Source organism: Palaemon carinicauda, chromosome 2, assembly GCF_036898095.1.
Source record: "Palaemon carinicauda isolate YSFRI2023 chromosome 2, ASM3689809v2, whole genome shotgun sequence".
In the NCBI taxonomy this organism is placed as follows: domain Eukaryota; kingdom Metazoa; phylum Arthropoda; class Malacostraca; order Decapoda; family Palaemonidae; genus Palaemon; species Palaemon carinicauda.
This window is the reverse complement of record NC_090726.1, coordinates 200,835,305-200,842,046: the sequence shown is the minus strand read 5'-3', so window position 1 is coordinate 200,842,046 and position 6,742 is coordinate 200,835,305. Positions and strand designations below refer to the sequence as shown.

The 6,742-nt window shown below is 37.2% G+C and overlaps 1 long non-coding RNA gene across 1 annotated transcript in view; it reads left to right on the top strand.

The window, feature by feature from the left end:
• Positions 1-531: 531 nt before the first annotated feature.
• The window catches only part of LOC137622941 (uncharacterized), a 204,554-nt gene continuing 198,343 nt past the window's right edge, over positions 532-6,742 (top strand). The window contains exon 1 of the long non-coding RNA XR_011040528.1: positions 532-658. This is a non-coding gene — a long non-coding RNA (uncharacterized lncRNA). The remainder of the gene's footprint in view (positions 659-6,742) is intronic.

Below are 6,742 nucleotides of genomic sequence, written 5' to 3'. Positions count from 1 at the left end.
CTTATGCTAAATGGTGTCATCTTGACGACTAACTGGCAACGTTACTAGTATCCAACTTTGCTTATCTTCGTCATTACTTGATCAACAGTCCGGAAAAATAAATTGACGTCATGCAGTACACCTGTAATACACACAATATAATCTCCGTGGCTGATATTGAAATTAACAACATTAGATTCAAAGTTTAGGACAAATAATCATACGTTTTACCGATTGGATTAATTTGTTGACGTCGAAATGGCAACAGAGAGCAGGCATGAGGTTGATGGAGGGGAAAAAATGTAGTGCTGCATTTAAGGAAACAAACGATTTCAATATTGGGCTTTCCTTTTTTATTTTTTATTAGATATATAGTATATAATATAATTTAAAACACCATTTTACGTGTCACGAAGATGAAATTACATGTTGGCATTACTTTTGTACAATGAATATTATGAGAAACATTACAACTTTTAACCGGTAAGTTCAACCGTTTACCATTAGCTAAACACCAATGTCTCTTTCACGCGGCTCCGTTCTCCATGATCGGCAGTGTTTCGTAGTTTTTCTCTTAATATAGTGTCAGTGAAATAAGTGCGGTTATTATTCGTATTCGGATTAAAAATTGCGTTCCAATGATCGTTTGGGCGAAGAATGATAGCAGGAGCTGTACGCGGTAAGTAGCTATAGGGTATTTTTGTGCTGTTTATTTGTTTCATACCCTTGCCCTGCCCAATTTTAGTTGTCTGTGCAGTTTTTCTCAAATTTAATTGTTTTAAAGGTAAATCATAAAGGCTAGGTGACATTGATAAAAACCGATAAGTAATTACTCGAAAATTATGCTATATGTTTAGTAAATTCAAGACGATTTGGCATTTATATGCTCGTGTTAAAGGTTAGTACAGTGGTAACTTGTTTGCCTAACTTTTGCATGACAGCAGATCGATCCCCGCCCGAGACCGTGGGTTTAAGCTGTTTACGGGCGGGGGGGGGGGGGTTGGCACTGTTGTGGTAGGGGCCCTACCACAACAGTGGCTGACGTTCTGGTGAGCATCTATTCTCATGAAATTATAACTGAAACCAGACACCTTTTACCTTTAACCTTTCGTCAACTATTATTAACCAATTTAGGTTGGCGACGAATATTATAATTTAGGCTTTTAGGCATAATGAACGTTAACTATTCGTACAACCGTTACTACGAACTTTTTCATGATGTAATCATGCCATAAATGTAATTAATTTACTATTCTCAATAGAACTATTGTAATAAAATTCTTCCAGGTATAAAAGTGCTATCTGGCAACCTTACCGTAAGCCACGCCATGGGTTGCAATTCGTTTAGGAATTCCGTATTTTTCAACTTATTTTCTTTCTATTTGTATTTGTTTTGATATTGTTTTACAAAATCAAAGGAGAAATGATAATAGAAAGTGTCTTTCAAAAAAGCCCATGTTGGTGGAACTACCAAGGCTATGTTGAAGAGTTTATATATAGGTTAGTAAATGCTTCTGTGTAAGAATGTGTAAAGGCAGACAGTGTGTATTTACGATGTCTGGTTTTGATTAACTGTTAATAAGTATCCTTACTGGTTTTAATTGGTGCGTTGATTTCTTGTTAATTAGTATCATTACTGGTTTTAATTGCTTGTTAATTTTAAACTAAAACGTTTTCACAAACGAGTTGAGAAGTTAAAAAAGTAGTCTGAAATTGTTTTAAGCTTTCCTACGTTTAGGATTCTATTGTGCATAATACTTCCCACATATTAGTGTAGCAGTGTTAAGGGTAATTTCATATTTTATTACCGGCGTCAATGACCTCAGATGTCAGGATGCCTGAAAACTTTAAATCAATCAATCAATCAATCATATTTTATTATAGATTTGATTGATAAGGTTTGACAGGATGGGAAAAAGTGTAGGCCTATGATACATCTTTTGTAGATGCCGTGTAGATAGACTGCTATAAATGGTGTATGGTGAGTGTTGGGGTATAGGCCTATAGATAGTGTTTCTGTTGAATTAAGGGTGAGGCTAGTGTGCACGTAGTGGAGAAGACACCCTTCCGTGGGAGATCGGTTACGTTAAGCGTAACAAGCAAGGTGCACTGTAGGCATTATTCAAGTCTTTGTAGCGTTCTTTCATTCACTAGCTGGGTAGAACCCACTTTTTAGCTTACTAATCCACCTGGCATTTAGATTTTTACTTTTTTTTATTGCATATTTACCCTCTGGTTATTTAGTATATATAAGGAAGATTGAAAATTGGATTGGTTATTGGGAAAGAATACTAGATAAGTAGATGAAACTGTTAAGTAATGCAGGATGTTGGAAGGAAGTAGGACAAGAAGACTTGGAGAGTAAGAGATAGATGGAATTAAAGGGGGGGGGGTTTATTTTATCCCAGATGGAAGAGAGTGGAAGCAATGCAGACGTTAGTGACTCAGTTTATAAAGTGCCATCAGTGTGCTGTGTGTATTATTATTATTATTATTATTATTATTATTAATTGCTAAGCTACAACCCTAGTTGGAAAAGCAGAATGCTGTAAGCCTAGCGGCTCCAACAGGGAAAATAGCCCAGTGAGGAAAGGAAAAAGGAAAAAAATATTTTAAGAATATCAAAATAAATATCTCTTATATAAACTATGAAAATTTTAACAAAAGAAGAAGAGATATAAGATAGAATGGTGTGCTCAAGTGCACCCTCAAGCTAGAGAACTCTAACCCAAGATAGGGGAAGACCATGGTACAGAGGCTATGGCACTACCCAAGACTAGAGGACAATGGTTTGATTTTGGAGTGTCCTTCTCCTAGAAGAGCTGCTAACCATAGCTAAGGAGTCTCTTCTACCCTTGCCAAGAGGAAAGTAGCCACTGAACACTTACAGTGCAGTAGTTAACACCTTTCTTGAAGAAAAATTGTTTGGTAATCTCAGTGTTGTCAGGTGGATGAGGACAAAGTAGAATCTGTAAAGAATAGACCAGACTATTCGGTGTATGTGTAGGCAAAGGGAAAGTGAACCGTAACCAGAGAGAAGGATCCAATACAGTACTGTCTGGCCAGTCAAAGGACCCCATAACTCTTCAAGGGTAGTATCACAATAGGATAATGTGAAAGTTTTCTATAATTTGATGTAATTCACTTTGATTCACCTCAAACCAGGTACATGCTGAGTATGTTAGTAAGCATATCTATAAGGGCTAGTTTGTTTGCAGTGTGTAGTAGGTTGGCTAGGGCACCAGCCACCCGTTGAGATACAACCACTAGAGTTATGGGGTCCTTTGACTGGCCAGACAGTTTTACATTGGATCCTTCTCTGGTTACGGTTCACTTTCCCTTTGCTTACGCATACGCCGAATAGTCTGGCCTATTCTTTACAGTTTCTCCTCTGTCCTCATACATCTGACAACACTGAGATTACCAAACAATTCTTCTTCTCTCAAGAGGTTAACTACTGCATTGTAATTGTTCAGTCGCTGTTTTCCTCTTGGTAAGGGTGGAAGAGACTAGCTATGATAAGTAGCTCTAATAGAAGAGGGACACTAAAAAAAATCAAACCATTGTTCTCTAGTCTTGGGTAGTGCCATAGCCTCTGTACCATGGTCTTCCACTGCCTTGGTTTAGAGTTCTCTTGCTTGAGGGTACATCGGGGCACACTATTCTATCTTATTTCTCTTCTCTTGTTTTGGTAAACGTTTTATAGCCTAGGTAGGGAATATTTATTTTAATGTTACTGTTTTTGAAATATATTTTTCCTTGTTTCCTTTCCTCACTGGGCTATTTTCCCTTTTGGGGCCCCGGGGCTTAAATCGGTCTCGGTTTCAAATTGAACCTCTCTGAAGTTAATTTTCATAGGTATTGGGGCTTTTGGTGAATGTAGGTTCAAAATTAATGCCAAGTGTTGATGCACAGAATTTAATGCTTTTGAAGTTGATCTAGTATTATTCCAGCTGTGACCAAGTTATGGAATGATTATTATTATTATTATTATTATTAGCCAAGCTACAACCCTAGTTGGAAGAGCAAGATGCTACAAGCCCAAGGGCTCCAACAGGGAAAAATAGCCCAGTGAGGAAAGGAAATTAGGAAATAAATAAACGATGAGAATAAATTAACAATATATCATTCTAAAAACAGTAACAGCGTCAAAACAGATATGTCTTACATAAACTATTAACAACGTCAAAAACAGATATGTCATATATAAACAATAAAAAGACTCCTGTCAACCTGGTCAACATAAAAACATTTGCTCCTACTTTGAACTTTTGAAGTTCTACTGATTCAACCACCCGATTAGGAAAATCATTCCCAACTTGGTAACAGCTGGAATAAAACTTCTAGAATACTGTGTAGTATTGAGCCTCATGATGGAGAAGGCCTTAATCGGGTGGTTGAATCGGTAGAACTTCAAAAGTTCAAACTTGCAGCAAATCGTTTCATGGTGAACAGGCTGACATAAGTCTTTTTATAGTTTATATATGATATATCTGTTTTAATGTTGTTACTGTTTTTAGAATAGTTTATTTTAATCGTTCATTATTTCTCAGATTATTTATTTCCTTGTTTCCTTTTCTCACTGGGCTATGTTTCCCTGTTGAAGCCCTTGGGGTTATAGCATGTTGCTTTTCCAACTAGGGCTGTAGCTTAGCTAGTAATAATAATTATATTGTTCTCCTGTCTGGTGTTCAGCTGCTGATTCTCATCTCAATTTGTTGGACAGAAACGTACGGTCTATTAAATTTCTTATTCCTGATCTAGATATTAATCTTTGGCACCGTCGTTCCATTAGTTCATTATGCATGTTGCATAAGATTTTTCATAACTCTGACCATCCTTTACATTCAGATCTCCCTGGACAATTCTATCCTGTTCGTAATACTAGGCAGGCAGTTAATTCTAATAGCCAGGCCTTCTCCATCATGAGGCTCAATACTACACAGTATTCTAGAAGTTTTATTCTAGCTGTTACCAAGTTGTGGAATGATCTTCCTAATCAGGTAGTTGAATCAGTAGAACTTCAAAAGTTCAAAGTTGGAGCAAATATTTTTATGTTGACCAGGCTGACATGAGTCTTTTTATAGTTTATATTTGACATACCTGTTTTTGACATTAATAGTTTATGTAGGACATATCTGTTTTGACGCTGTTACTGTTTTTTGAGTGATTTATTGTTAATTTATTCTCATCCTTTATTTATTTCCTTATTTCCTTTCCTCACTGGGTTATTTTTCCCTGTTGGAGCCCTTGGGCTTATAGCATCTTGCTTTTCCAACTAGGGTTGTAGCTTAGCTAGTAATAATTATAATAGCATAGGTGAATGTGGTTTGAGAAATAAATCCCAAAATGAACTGCATCCCAAGCCTTTTGAATTTAATCTGTTCTATGAACTGTGTTTTATATAGAGTAGGGATTTTGAATTTAATCTGAAGCTGGACTTACAACATATAAACTGCTTTGAAAGTAAAGGTACCCTGACACTTGCACGACTTTTTGCCACGAATTTGTCGTGGCAACTAGTGACATTTTGTGGCACGAACTGGAAGATCAAAAAAAAATAAAAAAAAAAATACCTCAATCACAGCTGACCTGTCCACATTGACACGAACTGGCACGACGAGTTCACCCATAGTTTGCGCACTTCCCGCATCCTCCCTACGAGTTCACGAACAGTTGGCACATAGTTCACGACCCGGTCACGAAATTTTGTCGTGACCAAAATTTTGGACATTTCAAAATTCTCGTCACGACATGCCACGATGTCACGACGGGTTTACGAACACTTCACGCCAGTTCACGACGAGTTCACGCCAGTTCCCGACTCGAATCGTGACAATGCGTGCCACAAATTCGTGCAAGTGTCAGCCTGGCTTAATCCTCTATAGGTTCTTTGGTTTGCAGTAGTTATTCATTTAGAAAATTAATCACAGGAAAGATAAAACATTAACCCTATAGAAGTTTATTTTTATAAAAGTAATGTTATTTACAGTGAGTATAGGATTTAATATTAATCCCAAGATAATGTTTCAGTTACTGTGCCTTATAGAGCATGAGTTTTAATATTAATCAGACGGCTAACACTCGACTTATTATCTATATTGAAGGTAATCCTTTTATTGTAGGTTCTTTGGTTTGTATTTTAACCCCTGTGTGGTTTTGCTACTCCAGTTTATAGTTGAGTTGGGTTTAGGAATTTGCATTTCAGTCTCTATGTAGTAATGTCATTTTGGTACTTAAATTTTTAGTTGAAAAGACGGTTTCTGATTTATTCCTTGGACATATAGGTTAAGCTCTTTATCTACATTTTGTACTCTGGTTTCTGGAGGTAGTAGGTTGGCCAGGGCACCAGCCACCCGTTGAGATACTACCGCTAGTGTGTTATTGGGCCCTTTGACTGGCCAGACAGTACTACATTGCATCCCTCTCTCTGGTAACGGTTCACTTTTCCTTTGCCTACACATACACCGAATAGTCTGGCCTATTCTTGACAGATTCTCCTCTGTCCTCATACATCTAACTACACTGAGATTACCAAATAGTTCTTCTTCACCCAAAGGGCCCCCCCCCCCCTGGGCTTGTAGCATCCTGCTTTTAGCATGTGATAATAATAGTAATGATAATAATGATAATAATCCTAAGATGGGCGCTCAGCATTTTAACCCTTTTAAATGTTGACCTGCTATAAGCAACTGGGTTTATAGTGAGTGCAGGTTTCAAAATAACACTCTTAAGACAGAGGAGTAATGTTTTAACCTAATGA